At 43.7% G+C, this 21,207-nt stretch overlaps 1 pseudogene across 1 annotated transcript; it reads right to left on the bottom strand.

Annotated features, from left to right (window-relative positions):
- Positions 1–17,724: 17,724 nt before the first annotated feature.
- LOC147435903 (putative GTP diphosphokinase RSH3, chloroplastic) lies at positions 17,725–20,716 on the bottom strand (annotated as a pseudogene). Its single transcript, XR_015185125.1, has 6 exons — positions 19,820–20,716; positions 19,547–19,732; positions 19,010–19,470; positions 18,765–18,923; positions 18,308–18,668; positions 17,725–18,212 (listed from the first exon to the last, which is right to left on the bottom strand). The product of XR_015185125.1 is annotated as a putative GTP diphosphokinase RSH3, chloroplastic (transcript).
- Between the last annotated feature and the right edge of the window lie 491 nt (positions 20,717–21,207).

Raw genomic sequence — 21,207 nt, 5'->3', positions numbered from 1 at the left:
ATGCTAGTGTCGACACACTTTTGAGGTATGTATACAGATTGTGAAGGATGCTTGTGGAGTGCATAAATTAGCTTCTAATGTACTTTCTTCTTGTGATAGGTTGCTAGGAAAGATGCTGCCAGCTGGCAATCACATGCCAGAGAATAGACGAAAAGCCCGCGAAGTGGTGACTGCATTAGGGATGGATTATGATCGCATTCATGCTTGCGTGAACGATTGTGTGCTCTTTCGTAATGAGCATGCCGATTGTGACACATGTCCATCGTGCGGGGAGCCTAGGTTCAAAGAAGGAATGCAGAGCAACAGAATTCCACGTAAAGTTTTGAGGCATTTTCCACTCATCCCTCGCATCCAACACATGTTTAGATCGAAGGGTACGAGCGAGCTTTTGAGTTGGCATGCAAAAAATCGCTCCACAGATGGTATTATGAGAGTTCCAACTGACTCACCAGCGTGGAAGCACATAGAGGACTCATGGCCAGAGTTCAGGGATGAGCCTCGTCACTTGAGGATTGGGTTAGCTAGTGATGGAGTGAATCCATTTGGGCACCGCTCTACTTCATGGAGCACTTGGCCGGTGGTGATTGTAAACTACAATATTCCGCCTTGGGAGGCAACAAAAAAGGAAAACATTTTACTATCACTTCTCATTCCAGGAAAGCACAAGGTAAAAAACATGGATGTATATCTGCAGCCTCTTATTGATGAGCTTCAAGAACTATGGAGAGGCATAGATGTCATTGACATTTCACGGCCACCACGAGACCGCAAAGCCGTCATCAAGTGCATCCTCATGTGGACCATGCATGATTACCCAGGATTTGGAGAGGTATCTGGTAAGTATGCACATGTTAATTGTACTATTTGCTTTAGGTTTATCATCTCATGTGTAACGTTTGTTTACCTCTTGGCAGGATTGGCAATATCTGGACATAATGCGTGTCCCACTTGTGGCCCTTCCCTTGTGACAGAGAGACCTCCTCTTCTTGGGAAGGTGATCTATCCCAACAACCATCGCTTCCTACCTCCTTCACATCGTAGATATTCTCCCCCTACCAATGGAGTACAGCCGTTCCATTGAAACATGGCTGATTGGGCAAAGCATTGGGAGGAGCATCATGGTACCTCACCGCCTCCCAATGGGTTGCCAAAGGGTATGTCGAGGTACTCAATCTTCTTGTCGCTCCCCTATTGGGCTTCGTTGAAAATTCAACACTTATTGGACCCTATGCATGTATTCAAAAATGTTGGGCAAGCTATATGGGATCACATAATTGGCAAGAAGGATTCATTGGGTGCTAGGGAAGATTTAAGAGCCATTAGACGTCTCCCCCTTCAGCCACGCCCCACATGGGGGAGCGGGGAAAGATGATTCTCCCAAAAGCACCGTGGATAATGTCAAAGACAGACCAAGAGCGGACAAATCAAGTTATTGCATCCATCATAACTCCAACGGGATATATGCGGTCACTCAAAGGTGCTTTCACAAAAACCAAAAAGGGTGGCTCCAGTCAATTGTATGGATTGAAATCCCATGATTGGTATAAAATCCTTCAAGTAAGAGTAGAACAGTTTGTGGTGTCTATGTGTCCTTATATATAGGTTGACATTCACTAAGATGTTTTATTGTTTGTAGTTTGTACTTCCCATAACTATTAGTGGTTATGGGGACACTAAGGTGAAGGCTGCAATATTTAAAGTGGGTGAGATTGTGAGATAATGGGTTTTTTTCAAGTACTATATCATGTTGTGCATGCATGAACTTTGGAATTTTTTTTCATCTACTATATAACGTTTGCCCTGTAGATTTGTGAGCTCCAAGGATATAGAAGTAGAAGCCATACCAGTAGCCCATCAGCTAGCAGTAGAGGCAGTGTGTGCTATTGAGGATGCATTCCCACGTACAATCCTTGTTAGCCAAATACATCTATTGCTTCACCTTGTTGAGGAGATTGCCATTTGTGGGGTGGTTCACTCTAGATGGATGTTCTTCTTGGAGAGATTCTTGAAGACTTTAAAGGATTTTGTTAGATTGAGGTCACAACCAGAGGTATGCAAAATCAATACAATATAGATAGCATTTATACGCTATGGAGTTACTAATAAAAATATGTGGCTTTAATGTTTTCAGGCGAGCATGGCAGAAGGCTGGGTGGTGCAAGAGGCATTTGTGTATGTCTCACAGTATCTCATCACAGTGGATCCATCATTGCCTCGTCTGTGGAGTGAAGAAGAGGATCCTAGGAAGCACTCAACCATTCCCAGTGGAAAAGGCTCACTCTTGGTCATGTATAGAGAGTTTCATGCCATAGTCAACAACTACTCTTTACTCAATGCCACTATCATGACCAAATGGGTCAATATGTACTTGGAAGCCCGCACAGCTAGAGAAAGGGATAAAAATGCATGGAAGAGGTCCCATGGAGGTAGACGTGCACCTCCTTTTCCTAAAGAGCTTGCAAAATATCCTGATTTGATTCAAGTAGAGTGGATCCATAATGCCATGACCAATGCCAAAGCACAAGGAGAACAAATAAGCCCTAAAGAATGGGCTCTTTGAGTGCCGATGGTTTGCAGGTGAGGTCAAAAGACATGAAAATGGGCTCATTATGGTGGATTCCACCCAATTCCATCGGGGAAAAACTGACAACTTGGTGTATCCTAGTAGTTGCGAGCAGGTAATTTAGGTTATGTGCAATTAACTTAAATTAAAAATTTAAGTTATGTATATCAGCTTATTCTTTGTGTGTGACGTACAAGTCTTTTATGTGCCATGTATATATCAAAGAAGACTTTGGTATGTCATTCCAGTCACGCCGCGGGGTAGATTTATCTTTGCAGAGACGGACATTGAGCTAGTAATTGATCCCATCATACCATCACCACAAGATGCAGAGGAAGATGTAGTAGAAGTTGAAGAAGGTCAGTCAAACCTTGCAAATAGTCATCTTGAGGAGGAGGAAGAGGGAGAAAGCGATGATGATTCTACAGGAGGTGATGGAGAGGGGGAAGAATCTCTAAATTTGTTTATTGATTTGAATACTATGGGTCTAAATATGGATCCTAGTGCTTGTAGAGATCTTATACAAGATGAGAATTAATAAAACTCTCTATTCTTTCACTTGGTGTAGTATATGATTAATTTGCAAATGTTTCGTTATGTGCTTATGAATAGTATTTGTAATGGTTTTGTTGTGAGTTCAATGATTTATGTATAGAATTTTTAGAGTGAAAGAGAGATTAAGTGAAGTGAGCAAGCATTCTGGAGAGTGTAGGAGTTGTAGTGTGTAAATACATTTTGAGTTGTATTGGATTTAAATGGAAACCCGCGGGAGAGGGAGGGGGGAGGGGGTCCAGCTTTAGCGGTAATGTGCGCGGCAATATTCGCGGAAATGTACGCGATAATATTTGTGGTAAAGTGCCGCTTGAGCATCAAAAGGATTCTCTCTCCTCATTTTGAATTCCTCTCTCTTGTTTTGCGGTAATGGCCCGCGATAAACACCACGATCTCTCATAGTATCTATGTATGGGGAGCGAAATCTCAATGCAAAGTCAATGCATAACATATCAAGAATGCTTTCTAAGCATAAGACAACATATACTGATCACAATAGACAATTGACAAACTGATCGCTAACAAGACATCAAAAGCACCTATCCAAGTTTATACATATCCTATGGCGAGGTCACAAGTAAGAAAATCTCTAGCAAATCTGTATCACCAGAGTTGTCTCATACATCCAAGAATATACCCCAGCTCAAATAAAACTTCACTCAAGGCCCTCCAAAAGGTCAGCAGACTCAATGAATAGCCACAATCTCAAAAAGGACTCTTTCAAACCGGGTCTCAGAAACGATCGGATAACTGCCAAATGAAGCCAAAGTGGGCTCCATAGTGACATACAAGGCAGTGATTGCAACTCAACGCACATAAAATATCATCACTGCTAAGCAACAAAACACGCGCTCAAACATGTGTCACAGAGATTCAAGCAAGTCTTGGATTGAAGTGAGCTCCCTGCGGGGAGTGTGACCGCTCTCAAAACAGAGTATAAGAACACTCTAGGTGCTAACATGCATATCACGATGCATAGAACTCCCAAAGAGACAATTAAATGCTAATGAACTGTCTCCCATTGGAACTGTCAACTACTGATAGAAATAGCAAAGTACACAGTGTAGGAGAATGCCTGCCAAAGAACCTATAAACTTGTGATAACAATAGAACTGTGGCATCAACAACTAAGCAAATGATATGTAACCACAAGAGGCATATATCAAACATCGAACATCGTACATGCAATTGCACTAACAAGGAGCAATAACTATCAACTGCTTCAAGATGATGTCGTACTGTGTGTAGGTATCGGTGTCGTCTCCATAGATGCCACTGTCGATGCTTCTATGGTCGAATGATATCGCAGATCTGCCAATGAACTATATCGAGATGATGGAGGGTGGCACTGATGGCACAAGCCTCTGTCTGAGTCATTGGACACAATCACTATCTCTCTCTAGCACCACTGTCTCTCTCTGGCGTTGTGTGACCTTGTTAATCTGGTTTCCGGATTGGACTCGGTCGTTGCTAGCCGTTCTACTTGGGCCTTGTCTGGCCGACGTTGGTTGGTCAGTCGGCTGGCCACCATTGGTCACCGTTTGCTGACTATCAGCGGGCTAGCTGGCCTGGCATGTCGCTCTCGATTGGCTTGGCTGGCTGGGCTTGGTTGACCCTGGCTGACCACTCCCTCTGCTTTCTGCACTGCAACGTAGCCCCAGCGGATTGCTGCTCTTGATGTTGTCCGGCCCATGCTACTGACGGGCCTGGAGTCCCGAACAGAAGATGCTAACTTTCTCTTCAAGGCTCTTGAACAGAGCTCTTGTGTAGATTTTGAGTAGCTTTGCAAAGTATGCATTTCCATTTTTCTGTGCACAGAGTCTTAGACAAGCCAACCTTAGGCTCTCCGTGTAGCTTGTACACGCGCAGAAAAGACTCACACAACCTTGATCTGATACCTATTGTGGAGTGCATGGAAGCAGAGATATGACTTCTTTTATCACTTTACCTAAAAATTTGAACAAACTACCAATTTAAAATAAAATTTGATGATTTTAACCTCACCATTGCATCCGAAACATCCCAACATTTAGAAAACAGCTATCTATATGTCTCGTCCTGACACCCACACAGAGAGAGAGAGAGAGAGAGAGAGAGAGAGAGAGAGAGAGAGAGAGAGAGAGAGAGAGAGAGAGAGAGAGAGAGAGAGAGAGAGAGAGAGAAGCAATTTCGTCCTCAAAAACTGTATGAAACAATCTGTGTTGACATGGAGAGTTTCTAAAGTTATAAGCTCATGACAAACAGCCAAGGGTATATAATGAATAGTTGCATATTTATCACTATATAGTACATATATATATCCTATTCTATTTTATCTATACTACATACACTACAAGAGGCTATTCATATTAGCGACGCTCACACAGCGACGCTCAAAAAAAAAAATCCCGACGTCGCTATGAGCGTCACAAATTTACAAAGAAATTTGTGACGCTCATAGCGACGCCGGCTGGGCTAAAAAAATAACCGAGCGCGCCCAAAAACTCAGATCTCAGATCTGAGTTTTCGGCGCCCTCAAGCAAGGAGCAGGTAACGCTCTCTCTCTCTCTCTCTCTCTCTCTCTCTCTCTCTCTTTTTCTTCTCCACACACACACACACACACACACACACACGAGGAGAGGAAGGAGAGCCAGGTATGCTCCTTCCCTCTCCTCATTCTCATGTTCCCTTCCCCTCTTTCTCTCTCCCTAGTCTCTCTCTCTCACACACACACACATAGTGTTTTTGAGAGAGAGAGAGAGAGAGAGAGAGAGAGAGAGTACAAACATAAACAAAAACGCACACACACATACATAAACAAAGAATGCACACACACATTGAGAGAGGAAAAGAGAGAGAGAGCATGCATAAACAAAAAACGCACGCATTGAGAGAGGAAAAGAGAGAGAGAGAACATGCATAAACAAAAAACGCACACATTGAGAGAGGAAAAGAGAGAGAAAACATGCATACGATCCAAAAAAACGCACACACATTGAGAGAGAAAGAGAGAGAAACTAATTTAACGTCGTAGGAAACTAATTAAAATTAAAAGACCTAAAGATCTAGCCAACGAGGAGTTGAACTCAAGACCTATTATTCAAGAGGGAAATGGCATAATCAATCTATCATACTTGGCATGGGTGATAGAAAGGTTATACCATTTATCTCTTTTTATTGGCACACACATCCACACACGCGCACACACACAAGAAGAAGAGAGTTATAACGTCGTACGAAACTATCCTAAAAGACGTTAAAGATTAGGTTAGATGTAGACTTACGTTAAATTAGATTTAGGTTTATTTAAGTTAAATTAGATTAGATTTAGGTTTATTTTTAACTAGATTTACGTTTATTTACGCTAGATTTAGATTTACGTTATATTAGATTAGATTTAGGTCTCCATAGACTGCAATGCCTGCATGAAGCGGGTGAAGAAAGCCCTCAATGGAATATAGGGTATTGCTGCCTTCACTCATGGTGGGCTCCGTCGATCCAAAAGTACTGGTGAAATGTCTTCAGAAGATAGGGAAGAAGGTGGATCTTCAAGGCGGCAAGAGTCACTACATCCCCGACACAATGACCATCTAGACAACCTCTAGTTATTCAACAGCAACTTCAAAGTTAGTAACAAAAGCAAGAACGATCTAAAGGGCCAATTGCTGTCGTCAGATGTGGATGGAGATGAGGCAGCGTCACCGCCGGAAGTTAACTCTCACATCTTTAGTGATGAGAATGCCAACTCTTGCCGAGTTATGTGAAAAATTATGTGTTAAATCAGTTTTAAGGTTCTTATAATCCCTGTTAGTTTAGTTCTTTGTTTTTAATATAACATAATTTACGTTAGATTTAGATTTATTTTATATTAGATTAGACTTAGGTTTATTTAGGTTTACCCCCACACACACACACACACACACACACACACAAGAAGAAGAGAGTTTTAACGTCGTAGGAAACTATCCCAAAAGACGTTAAAGATTAGGTTAAATGTAGACTTACGTTAAATTAGATTTAGGTTTATTTTTAGTTAGATTTACGCTTATTTACGTTAGATCGAGTCCACGCAAGAATTACTTACGGTTTAGGGTTTAGAGTTAGACGAACAGTGAAAAGATCTACTGTGAAAAGATGTTAAGATGCTGTGAAGTGCTACAGCTAGAGAAGGGGCAAAGGGGTTTTGTCCACTACATGCAGTATCATGTAGACGTGAGTGCGTAGATTTCTTGTACCCACAAATATAGGTATTGACCAATAAAGACGAGATTATAACCCGGTGGTTCTGATCTCTGTGCACCTCTAGACCGAGGTGTGCGGGGATTGGACATGACTAGAGAATGTGAGGTAAAGAGAGAGAGAGAGAGAGAGAGAGAGATAAGACGAAGAATGCCAATAGAATATTAAATTTGTTGTCCAGGTTATAAGATTTTTATACTCATTATGAGTAGTGACGAGGATGTGGGACGGTCCAACCGAAACACCTATCTCTCAACGAGGGTCTTATGTCCTTGTAATCAATGCAAGCATGATGTGCGACGGACAAGACGTGTTTCTTTGCAGCACGTTCGCGAATTTGGCGAGTTCGATCCATCTATTATAGATCGAGTTGTTGCCAATTATAACTCGTCGGACTCTGACGCTGGCCAACAAGCAGCAATCTTGCAACCCAATAGACATGTTCGCAGGCGCTTTGGTCAAGCAGCATATGTGAGGCCACAAGATGTAGCCTCTGACAGCTCGGGGGATGATCATGCAGAGCACATTCCCAACGAGGCAATGTTTGAGCCCGAGATTGATGAAATGATCGAGACGATCATGGATTCAGAAAGGCTTATCTATGATGATATGAAAAGTGAAGCCGATACGCCATTGTATAATGGAGCACGGATGTCTAGATTGAAAGCACTCCTGGTTCTTCTCAACATGCAGGCAAAGTTTGGATGGAGTGACACTAGCGTCACAGCGCTTTTCAGGTGATCTATTACAATTAGTTTACTTTAATAAAACTCTAAATGTATAATGATCTGATAGATTTTTACATGACTATATCGTATTTTTATGTTGTGTAGATTGCTTAAAGAGCACATACTACCAGCTCACAATGTGATGCCAGATTCCCGAGATGAAGCAAGAAAGATTTTGCGAAACTTGGGGATGGATTACAATTCTATCCACGCTTGTCCTAATGACTGCATTCTTTTCAGAGGGGAATACATAGACATGGAGAAGTGTCCGAAATGTGATTCCGAAAGATATCGAGCAGATCTCCACGGGACAAAAATTCCACAAAAGGTTTTGCGACATTTTCCTCTGCTTCCTCGCATCAAGCATTTCTTCGAATGTAAGTCCATGGCCGCCCTAGCATCATGGCATGAGGAGAATAAATCTTCGGATGGTGTGCTACGAATTCCTGCAGATTGCGCAGCCTGGAAACATATAGATGGAACATGGTCGGATTTTGCCAGGGAAGCTCAAAATTTGCGCTTAGGCCTGGCTATGGATGGCGTAAATCCATTTGGTCAAAGATCAACATCTTACAGTGTATGGCCCGTTGTCATCGTCAACTACAACATTCCCCCGTGGTTGACTACAAAGAAGGGGCACCTATGGATAAGCTTGATTGTGCTAGGGCGATATAAAGTGGGGAATATGGATGTGTATCTTCGTCCACTATTGGAAGAGCTACAACAATTGTGGATTGGCATAGAGGTGGTGGATATGAGCCGACACACAGGACGACGGAATGCTTTGATCAGAGGCATTCTAATGTGGACCACGCATGACTATCCCGGGCTAACAGAATGCTCAGGTGATCTATTGACACTCCTCACTCAGACACTGTAAATCTTGTTTTTTCCCATAGTTGATCTATTATCATGTGTATACATGCAGGGCTTCAAACAAGCGGATACAGAGCATGTGTCACATGTGGACCTAGACTGAATGCACGTAGGGCACCCTCACTGAAGAAGCAAATCTACGAAGGTCATCAAGCGTATCTTCCAGAGAATCATGTGTTACGCGACGGCTTTTTGGGAAGAGAGCCACCAAGGATGTCTGCACAAGCATGGTTAGAGCAGAAGGAGATGTGCGATGACGGATTGCCTCCAGGGATGAAGAGACTATCTCTATGGTACGAGTTACCATACTGGACCCGACTCATGATCAATCACTTGCTCGATCCAATGCACATATTCAAGAATGTGGGTAATCTACTATGGGACCATCTGACCGGCAAGAAAGATACTTTGGGAGCTAGAGTTGACCTTAGAAATGTGGATCATATGGAGCAATATTGGCCGCAAACATCGTCTGATGGATCGATAAAACTCCCTAAAGCACCATGGATTTTCACAGGAGCCCAAGAACGCAAAGTAAAAGAGACCATTCGATCTTTGCGGACCCCCACTGGCGTAATGCACTCGCTCCGAACGTGTTTTACTAAAGAAGGAAAGCTTACCAGTTTGAAGTCACACGATTGGCATAAAATGTGTCAGGTACGTTCATAGTGGACTTTAATATCATTGCATAAAATGTGGACTTTAATATCATTGCTGCACATACTTTACAGTTTATTTTACCGGTTGCCATTGAGGGATGTTTGTCTCTCGACATCCGTAACACAATCTACAAACTTGCAAAGCTGGTGCAATGGATCTCACAAAAGGAGATCAACGTAGACTCCATACCATTCGCCAAACTAAATGTTGCGGAGCTTGTGTGCATGTTTGAGAAACATTTTCCTACTACCATGCTAACCATTCAGGTGCATCTTCTTGTTCACATAGTTGATGAGGTGGAAATAGCTGGCACAGTTCATTCCAGATGGATGTTCTTCTTAGAACGTTTCATGAAAACGCTTAAGGGATATGTGCGTCAAAAGGCACGTCCGGAGGGTAGCATGCAGGCAGAAGGTTGGTTGGTATCAGAGTCCCTAGTGTACATTGGAGAGTGGCTAGACGGATTTGATAAAGCCCGGGACACGCTATGGCGAACCATAGATGATGAGCGCATATCTGGGATTGTCATGTGCAATCTCGGTGTTGAGAAGAAGATGACGGAAGATCTAGAGGCTAAAATCAACCGATTTTGCATGCTTCACAATCCAGTGATGCAAAAGTGGATTTCACAATATGAGGATGCAAAGCAAGAGCGACAAAGGACAAGAATCGAGTGGAGACGGGGAAGACGACCACCGATGCACTATCCAGCGGTTCTGGAGAGCCTACCAATCTTCATGAGCTTCAGATGGTTGCACAACCAATTGAAAAGCGCACAACAATGCGGTGACGAAGTGACTGAGGAAGAGTGGGAGTACTCTCGGGGTTGCGCGACCAAGGTAGTTTGCAATGTATGACTAGCAAGTGACTTTATTTATAAACGTTTGAACGGCCACTCATAATCTTTGTTCGTTGTAGTATAAGTCATACACAGCAGCATGGTGTAAAGTTCGACATGTTAGGGTGGAACGAATCGACAAAAAGCGTTTTACTCAAGATTGTGGAATCATGGCAAAATTTGAACAGTCTAGTCGACGACGTTCCTCTGATGCAGATCCTATGGTGGCGGAACTCACTTACTTCGGCACGCTGCAAGAGATTTTGAGGATCGATTACAGAGGATTTTTTGTCGACTTGTTCGACGTGCAATGGTTCAAGATAATCATGGAGGGTCGCAATGCTACTGTGCGTAGAGGAGAGTCTGGTTTTCTTGAGGTGGATTCTACTAAGAAATGGACTGACCTAAGAGACACTTTCGTACTACCCGAGCATTGTGAACAAGTAAGTATGTAAATAGTTAACATCCCCCTTTTACAAGTTATGTGCTTGAAAGCTCTCATGTAAGTTATGTGGCTCTGGCAGGTAATATTTCATCCTACAAAGTCTACATCAAACTGGTGGTACGTCATAGAGGTAGCCCCTCGTAGTGCAAGGACGTATGAAGGCTACCATGTGCCAATCACAACGGCATCAATGGAGGAGATCAGAGAAGATGCTCAATCAGAAGCCGCTGCGGTGGTGCCAGACGAGCATCAAGATGCTACTACTCTATATGGGGTGCATGCAGAGGAGCTACAAAATGAAACAGAGGATATGTGTTTAAACGGAGAGCTCTATATAGATATAGGAATTTATGCTGAGTTATGCGAGGATGAGAGAGAGATCTCTTAAAGCCACAAATATTGTATTTGAACAATTTTGCTCCGTGTTGTAAAAGCTCTGGCTCTCTAAGTACCTTCCATGGTGTATAACGCTCTTTTCTACTCGCGCTCACATCTTTTGATTGAAAATTCTGAGTTTTCGACTTGCCTCTTCTATCACTCAATTCATTGCGTCATTGTATTTATATGCGTCATTAAGTCATTGTATTTAATGGTCTTTGCGTCATTGTCTACTCTATTCATTCAATATTAAGTTTAAATATTCGTGTGTTTAATGCAGGTATGGATGACGAGGAGTTTCTTTCTTCTTTGTCACCGCAGCAGAGACAGTGGTACGTGGAGCGTCATCGCTCTGGCGCATCATCGCGCGTTCCTACTCCATCCGCATCTCCCTCTCTTTTGGAGCATTCGGCGCGCTCTGAAGCTTCGACGTCGACGAGACAAGCTTCACACTCGTCTAGACACCGGCGCTCTAGTGGTGGCAGTGGCGGTGGCGGTTGTTGTGGGGATTCCGCCACCGATGCCTCCACACCGCCCCGTGTTCGACGAGGCTCTTTACCCTCCCCTTCTTTGCCCGTCCCCACACCAGCCACAGCATCACCATCTACGCCAAGTTTTGCACGGCTGACTGTTCCTAGAAGCTACCCACCTCTACCTACTCCGCCAGGAGCCACCCCACTCGACACTCCTCGCTTCGGGGCCCAGACGCCGGTGGAGACACCTGACGTCCGTACCCCCATCGACACGCCGCTAGAGATCCCTGCCGGGACACCCAGGTTCACGCGTCACCGGCCAGAGGGCTTGTCTTACTCCGTCGACTTCAGCGGCGGCATCATCATGGATGATGACGGCAAGAAGGTGATCTCGTGCATGTGTGGTCTTTGCTCTCAGCTGTTTAGACACTACATACTAAACAAATGGAGTGAAGTACCAAGTGATTTAAAAAACAGAGTCATCAGCATACTTCATGATGAGTTTCCCGTTCCAACACGGGATTAGCGCTTCAATGAAGACCTGATGAAGATTCGAATGCGCAAATACTGCAAACACAAGCGTTCCGAAGTGCAAAAAGCAATCAAGAATGGGTGGAACAGGCCAGATTGGCTGGCCAAAGAAGATTGGAAGAATGCGAAGAAAGCAGCGCGCGAGAATCCCGACAAGTGGAAGCAACAAAAGGATGCAGCCAGAGCGCGAGTAGAGGCAGGGAGCTCGTACCACTTGGGGAGCGGTGGATGGGCATCATTTGAGGCCGATTTTGTAAGTGTTTTCGCATTGCTCTTTATGTTCGATAGTTTAGGGTTTATGAGTTTTTTAATTCTAACATAATGAAATCTTTATATGTTTTGACAGTGGTCGATGACAGGACGTGATCCCACACCGTACGAGCGCGAGTCCGCAGGCAGGAAGGGCTTAAACGCCCTGATGGACATTCTCAGTTCTCGCGGCGGCATGGTTAGTATTAGGGTTTACTCTTTTCTATTTTTTGTATTGTTTTATAAATGTCGTTATATGTTTATACTTACTGAAAGCTGTCTTATTGTCTTTTTTTGCAGAATCCGATAGATACGCCGCTTGGACGCGATGAGACGTCTGACTAGACGACGTCAGTTTAGCCGTAGCTAGATAGCATTAGTTTAGGGTTTCTCATAGCTTATGTATCATGAGACGGATTTTATACGTCTTTTTGAACCATGTATATTATTACATTTGTCACCGCAGTTCCTTTTGCCAATCAATTCTTTATGCCTATGATGTTGTACAATTGTCATTATTACATTTGCCAATCAATTCATTTTGCCTATGATGTGTACAATTGTCAATTTTGCAAACAATGCGTCTTGTGGGTGACTATTTTGGGTCTATTATCTACCCTTGCACTTTTTTTAAAAAGTGAATCAAGTACAATATGGTTGAATGCCCTGCCACCAAAAAAAAATTCTCTCGGGCGTCGCTATAACCGTCGCTATTTATGGCTCTGTAGCGTCGCTATGAGCGTCGCTATAGTCTTCTGTGTAAACGTCGCTATAACCGTCGCTATGAGCATCTCTATATAGCGACGCATATAGCGACGCTCTCATAACGACGCTCGTAGCGACGGTTTTAGCGACGCCGGGGGTTATAAAAACCCAGTGTATTTCCATCGCTAACAGCGTCACAAGAGCACACAACCTCTTGTAGTGATGTAAGGGAAGAGTCTGCACTTATGCGAAGGGCTATAATGGTAAAGTCAAGTTGGGTGATTCTTACGCACTTGACATTGTTGACATTTGAGACATAAAAGTGGTACGCTCAAATGGCACAACTTTATGCTTAAGAATGTCACATGTTCCAAACTTGAGAAAAAGTTTGATCTCTACAAGACATTTAGGATAACTTCGGTTACAGGACCATATTTGCGAATCGGTCTTGGGTTATCAAAAAGGGAAGTTTGGTTATTATCAAAGGTTAAAAGCATGGTTCCTTGTTAGAAAGGGATAGCAGTTCATAACCAAGATGAGATAGCCGGTCTGATGTTGAACTATCTTAGCCAAATCATTGGACGACCAGAAATCCAGGCTCGGGAAGTAGATGAAGCCAGAAGGACCTTACTTCAAAGTGTCGAGAAGAAGATTCCCCAGTCAAAAGCTAAAATCCTGGAAGGGGCATTTTCCGAAGACGAATGCTCACTAGCATTGCAAGCCCTTGGCAAGGAGAAGTCCCCTGGTTAATGGGATGGGATGACAACAAAATTCTTTAGAGAATTTTGGGATGATCTGAAGGCCCCATTCACAAGTTTGACCAACAAAGCCATTGTCGAAGGGTCGTTGGAGATAAGTGTAAAGAGAGGTCTTATCAAACCCATCCCCAAACAGTTTTGTTGTTCTCAACTAAAACATTGGCGCCCCATAACGATGATGACGGTGGCCTACAAAATTGTTGCCAAAGCAGTAGCCCTTAGACTAACCCCCTTACTTAACAAGATCATATGTCCCCATCAACATGGGTTCATCAAAGGAAGGTCCATATACGATAACATCTTGGCAGCAATGGTAGGTATTGAATACGCAACTTTCACAAAGCAAGAGTGCATTTTGATGCAGCTTGACCTGGATAAGTCTTAGGATAGAATAACATGGACATATATAGAAGCAGTCATGGAAGCTCTGGGCTTTGGGCCTTGCCTATGTCGTCTTATTCAGGCACTAGGGGCTGGTAGCCAGTCAAAGCTCTTATTCAACGATAGAATAGTGGGCTCTTTTGAGGTCAAGAGGTCTATTAAGCAGGGATGCCCTCTGGGCCCCCTACTTTTTGCCATAGGTTCACACCCTTTAATCACAACGCTCGAAGCTAGTGCTGAGCGTGGGGAGTTGCAAGGCCTCGCTCTTCCAGGAAACAACCAACTACTTGCAAAAATGTTTGCAGACGATCCTTTCCTCTTCTTGAGGGCGCATCCCCAAGTCGTAAGGAAAGCTCTGGAGATTGTACAAATGTTCTCTATAGCTTCGGGGTCCCAATGCAATATAGCAAAGTCAAGGCTGATCTCCCTGTAGGAAAATGACTCATTTGACCCTTCCGACTGGTCGGTGGAGATTGTTACGAAAGGGAATATTTTCAGACACCTGGGGGCACCCTTGGGGGTGGACGTAACTCACAAACAAAGATGTCAGTGGGTACTCGAAAAAATCAGAACAAAAATGAGTAGGTGAGAGTATGTTCTTCTCCTATTCCCAAGCCGGATAAAAGTGATTAATGCCTTTATGCTCCCGTATATTGCCTTCACTAGATGGCTAAATGTCACTGGAAAGAGTTCTTAAAACCGGTAAAAAGGTTTTTATGGAAAAATAACACAAAGTCCTCCAAGCCATGGCAATGGGCCTGTTGAGAGTCAATCGCTCGGCCAGTAAATCAAGGAGGCCTCGGAATTCTCAACCCTATGGCCCATGCAGAAGCTTGTTGTGCCAAATTTGTAGTCTCCTTGGCTAAACAGGACCAGGCTTGGGCTATCATGATCAGAGATATGCTAGAAGCAGCTAAACTTGGTTCGAAAGGAGGAAAGTGGAGAGGGGTAGAGTTTCATGACAAACTTTTAGCCCCAACGTGGGCTACCCTAAGTCTGGGGGGTGGCTCAAGGGAATTGGTAAGGAAATGCAACAGAGCAGCGGGAGTCCTAAAGTGGGGGGAAGAAACCAGATACTTCAAGAACTCCATTCTGCATTGGTCCCCTTGGCTTTCCAAAGTAGATCTGCCGCAAAATCCCTATTGGATAGAAGCAGCCAGGAAATTGAATAATAAGGTCTGACCGGACTGGGGCACTTCTGGGACAGTAACAGCAAGAGCTGAAAAACCACTGAACTTCTGGTAACCCAATTCCAGCTTAATAGCTTGGAGGTTTTGCTAGTCAACAAAGTGATGGAAGAACTTGACAGTGCACTGATGCCAATCTGTGACTCGGAGTTAGACTGGAATGCCTGAAAATGGCCCGGAAGCAGCCTCTTATGGAAACCCTATTCTAAAGGCATTTACCATACAATGATGCTAAAGAAGAATTGGTCTAGCCCCCTTAACAAGATTTGGAAAAAACAATGGTCGGAGGAAAGGTGGAAGCAAGTAATGGAGAACATCTGGGTGCCGAAGGTTCCGCATCACATGAAGGTATTTCTATGGAAAGTAATTAGGGTGCTCTTCCGACGAGGGTGAAGATTCAGGAGAGAGGGATAGGGACAAATTGATGCCTGGGTGCAGGTTGGCTAGTGAAGATATGACCCACCTTTTTATGGAATGTCCAGCCATCAGAGGCCTTACAGGAAAAATTTGCAAGTGGATCCAAAGAACATGGAAAATTGGTTTTTTCAAGACTGATTTACTCCTTGGAGGTAAGAACTTGGGTAGCCCTGCCATTCTCATATGCACTCAAATTATCAGGTTTTGCTTTTTACATAATGTATGGCAAGCAAGGAACCGCCGTGTGTTCGAAGGAGTTCCTGAGGTGGCAAGCTTCGCAAAAATTATACAAGAAAGCAGAGTGCTAATATGGACGCTCGGGTGCAAGCAAAACTCGGATGATTGGTCTAGGGTTACCTGTGGCTTGTTGTCAACGAAATGCTTAGATAAGGGGAAAATCATGAAAAGAGAACCTTGTGTATAAAGGGCATGGGGGTAGGTTGTTAGGGGTGGCTCCCCAGATAGCTGATGTAAGTTTGGTCTCTGGATGGTGTCATGGCTCGGCACGAGCATGGCAAGTTCTTGTAATTTTTTTGAGATGATCAATATAATTCACTCACAATTGTGAGTTTTGCTATTAAAAAAAAAAGCATGGTTCCTTGTATTCCTTGAGTGTTGTGTGTAAAAGATGATTTTGTTGCGATAGCCGAGCTGTCATCTACTAAGTTGTGGCATAACCGGCTAGGCCATATGAGCCGAAAAGGAATGAAACTCGACTTACTTACTTGTCTTGTGTTTCATCAAGTTTTCTTTTTGTGAACAACGGGCGAAGAACAAGGAGGAGAGGTGGAGAAGGAAGAAAGAGCAGCAGAGGAGAATAAGGTGATGAGAAGAGTAAGTGGCCTTGGTGGTGGCTCTCTTGGCCGAGGAAGGCAATACTAGTGGTGCATGGATAGAACACAAAAAAAAAAAGGAACTTGCTCCATAGCCTGAACTCATCGTAATGTTTTCCACCGTGAATACAAACTGTTTGTTTCATCGTCGCACAAACAAGAGCGGGCACAAATGGTCAAAACAATGCAGGATTTTATGCTAATCACAATACGTCCAGATAAAGACAAATCTCTACTCGGGATTTTATGCTTATCACAATATGTCCAGATAGCGACAAAATGGCTTAAGATATGAAATAGATAAGACCTCCAACTTCATATTAACAATACTGGGAATACTTGCCCATTTCCTAATCTAGTCCTTGCTTATCTTTGCAACTTCCATGTGCATGCTTCAATTTTCTTGTCCAGATGTGCCCAATTGACTAGATTACTGATGGCAAGGTGTAAATGCTCCTTTACGAATAGTTGCCTACCCGCACCTTAGATATACACTATGAGATTGAGTTATGCCCCTGTGAATGGGTAGGCACAGGTGCAATAGGAAGAGATGCTCCAAGAACACATTCCGAGACAACACGTGTACTACAGAATTCAGCAAGCCCACTGCCAGCCATGTGCTTCCAAACCAAGAGTTTCAGCTCACACTTAAGACATACGAGCAATATAGACAACTATACTCGAGGACTACTCTGTGGACCATGCTGTCCACACAAGGACGCTCCAAGAATGCAGGCCTAGGCGGAATGCCTTCATGCATTGTACAACAGGTCTGTGGGTTAATTGTGTGCGTTACAAGAGGAGTGCTTCTCTGTAAAGGTGTACCAGATCAAAGTTGCGATATGCAAAAAATAGCTTTGGTCCTTGTGCACATTGGAGGTGTGTTTTCTCCAAATGAGGGGTCTCCAGACTTCAGACACGCAACCAGACGGTTCCACAATTTGTGAATACAAACTTTTACAATTTTGGATTCAGCTGTTTTGTAAATATGTACAACGTCCTATTATCTTTACTTTGCAGATTAGAATCATAGACCCAGAGTGCTATACAATGTGTGTGGGCTCATGTCTAATCTGCTTCAGACATCTAAATTGTGAGTATGATGGCGTCATTTGTTGCCCACAAGGGGCCTTCTAGGGTGACATCTGTACAATGTGCCTTCTATCCTTTGCCACTGTATCTCCAAACATCCTCTTTATTCTATTTCTGTACTCTGTTAATGAATCATCAGGGATCAAAGATGTCATTTCAACAAGATCACCCATTTTCAATACCTGTTGAATATTGTCAACCAGTTTGTGATTAACTCTCGGCCGGAGCTCCTCATAAAATGCCACTCCACTGCAAAAGAGTCTTCTGTTACCCTCCTCTGAAGCAAATCTGCTACAGTTGACCCCCCTGGAAGCTCTTGGACTACCATCTAATGCACAGAGAGTAATCAGTCAGTATTCCGAAGGACAAGTGCAAGTAAGCTGAACATGCATAATAGCAGTTGCAAGCGAAAATCTACCATACTTTCTCATCCTCGAGGACGATGACAAACAATGGGTCTTCCTCCTCCTGAGGAAGCATTTGCAATAGTTGTAAATGGGGGCACCCTTCCCGGTGGTTAGGAAAAGGGCAAGTTGTGTCCAAACTACAGTTGCTGAATGGAAACCGAGATCTTGTCTCAACCATCTCACTCTGCCAAGTTAGCATCCATCTTGCCCATGCCACCATTTGCAGAATAAAAGGAGAGTGCTCCACATTGTCTTCTTTATATCTCCAATGTGCTGCAACTCCAAACTCTGCTTGATGGTGCATCTCTTTGGTTCTTATCTGTAACTCTAAAGGAAACCCATCCTCCCCTTGCACTATTGTATGCAGAGATTGATACCTGGAAATGTGATCAAATTGACAAATCAGCCATTTGTATCATGTAAAAATGTGTTAAGGAACTTGATTCAAGAATGAGGCAAGCATCATCCCATACCCATTGGCTTTTGGCTGCACAATGTAATCCTTCACCTTCAGGCATGTCTGAGGCCAAAGCCTGTGGACAATCTCAAGAGCTGCATAGCAATCCTCTTTGCTTGTCACTATCAAGCGCAAGCCTTGCAAATCATGTACTTCCTCCAGATCCTTGCTTTTCCTGAAAAGCATAAGCTGTCAGCCAATCTTGATCTACGGAGGGGTTCCCCATGCATCTGACGCAATCAAAAGAAAATAAGGACCAACCTCATCATTTTAACATAGATGCCATACAGATTTTTACATCTTCCACTTAACTCATGATAAAGCACACCTTCTTCAAGAAGGTTCTTTTCAAGTTTCTCGATAGCAGCTACAATTGTGGACTCCCTAAAACCCCCTGAGAGCTTCTCTGCTAGCCTCTGATGTTCTTGAGGTTTCAAGTGCTTGAAGCACAAGACCTCTAGTTCTGCCTTCCAGCTCCATATTCCAAGCCTGTTTGCTAGAGGAACAAAGATCTGAAGAGTCGCCTTGGCTATTCTCAGCTGCTTAGCTTCAGGAAGTGCCTCCAGAGTTCTCATGTTGTGGAGTCTATCGGCAAGCTTGATAAGGACAACCCGTACATAAGTCATAGCAAGAAACATCGTATGCAGCCGATCTGCCTCAACAATGTTGCTTGCAGTGTCATTGTCCCGTGCTAGCTTGCTAAATTCACTCATTTTAGACACCTGGATTTCAGTGAAAAAATATAAATAAATCCCTCAAATACCAATCAAAGAAATCAAGGGGATCTAGTTTGCATACCCCTTCAACAAGATCTGCAACCTGTTTGCCAAACGTCTCTTGAAGCTCCACATAATCAGCAGCAGAATCATCAACTATGTCGTGCAACAACCCAGCTGCAACCACCTCTTTGCTTGCTCCAAGTGCAGCTAGGTTCATTGCTGTCTCTACACAATGGTCCAGGTAAAGATCGCCAGTCGCTCGATACTGAAGCAAAATTAACCCGTTAGATGGGCCTAAATACAAAACATTGTAGAAGAAGCTCAGTAAATTAATTTTCATGCTGGGGGTTACCTGCCCATGGTGGGCCTTTTCTGCTTCACGGAATGCCTTAACAACAAAGTGATCTGTAAAAATCTCATGAGAAGCTTGAGCATCTTGTAATATCTCTTCAGAAGTCCAACATGGATTGGCCACCGAAGATAGATCTGACAATTCTGATGCTAATGTCTTCGGTGGTGAGAACGATCCTAGGTGCTTTTCAGGCATGTTGCAAAGACCTCGGCAGTCTTCTTGCCATGTGTAGGATAGCTGAGGATCAGCTGTTAATGAACACAACCTCATAATGGTTCCAGCATGTGGCTCCATCAATGAAAGATTGTGAGAAGGCTTGATAGAACCTTGACCACCGCAGTAGGAGAAGGGCCCTTGAAGAACAGAAACTGGACTCCGCTCTCTCATCTTTGGGTTCAAATTTGGAGAAGCAATGCTTAGGGAACCAATTATACAAGAATCTGAGTAGGAGCCTCTGACAAAAGAATTTGATGCAGAAGCCAAATCTAGTGGGTCACTTGTAGTTGAGACAATCTGTCGAGCATTTGAATTTCCAAGCAATGTGGTGAGGCCTGCAATGACAGGCTTGGAGACTGCATTGTGTGTGGTGGTTGTCGGCGACGAAGAATACAATGTCATCGACGTCGTAACTTCCATCACCATGGCAGTAGAAGAGCACTGTTAGCCTCAAGAAGCTCTCTGATGGCCTACAGAGCAATTGCGGGATCAACCAATACAAGGCACAACGCAGAATAGAGCTTCGACCTTCTAGGCTGCTATAGCCTTTAATATAAGAAGAGTGAAAGTCGCCAACCTTGTCGAAAGAGAGATGTATGTCGCCCGACTCGCTTGGATTTTCTGCGATTTGTCGTATGAAAACACTATACAAGCTCGATGCAAAGCGGCCCTGATTCGAAATGGAACTCACCTTGTATGATCGCCTGCGTCTGTGTAAAAGCAGAGAAAATCTTCTGCATAAGCATGTTCCCTGTGTATTTTTCTTTGTGAAGTATTCCCTGTCAGCTTTGCGATGGCATGCTGCGGGAAGAAACCCTGGGCAAGAAGGTGATCGTGCCCTCGATCACGTAGCAGGAGTAGTCCCTACAAAAACACAAAGAAACGGGACGAAGAGAAGATGCGAAAGAAGAAGAAGAAGGAGGAGGAGGAGAAGGAGAAGAGGAAGGAGAGCACACCATTGCGCCTGCACCTTCTCCTTAAAGGAGGACAAGTTCTCTTAATTTTTTTTCTTCAACTTTTCCCAATTTTTTTCCTCCTTTTGAGCTCACGCGATCCTTGGGCCACGTCAGCAGGCGGCCTCAGATTGCCGCGTGGCTGTCGCCTACGTGGCCTCCCGAGTCCTCAGAAAACGTGCTTTGCAAATGCTCCTTCCGGATAAGTACAACACCCCC

The sequence above is a fragment of the Adiantum capillus-veneris genome, chromosome 18 (genome assembly GCF_014529385.1).
Source record: "Adiantum capillus-veneris isolate H3 chromosome 18, ASM1452938v2, whole genome shotgun sequence".
In the NCBI taxonomy this organism is placed as follows: domain Eukaryota; kingdom Viridiplantae; phylum Streptophyta; class Polypodiopsida; order Polypodiales; family Pteridaceae; genus Adiantum; species Adiantum capillus-veneris.
Note: the sequence above shows the minus strand (reverse complement) of the source record. Positions and strands in the feature narration are given on the sequence as shown.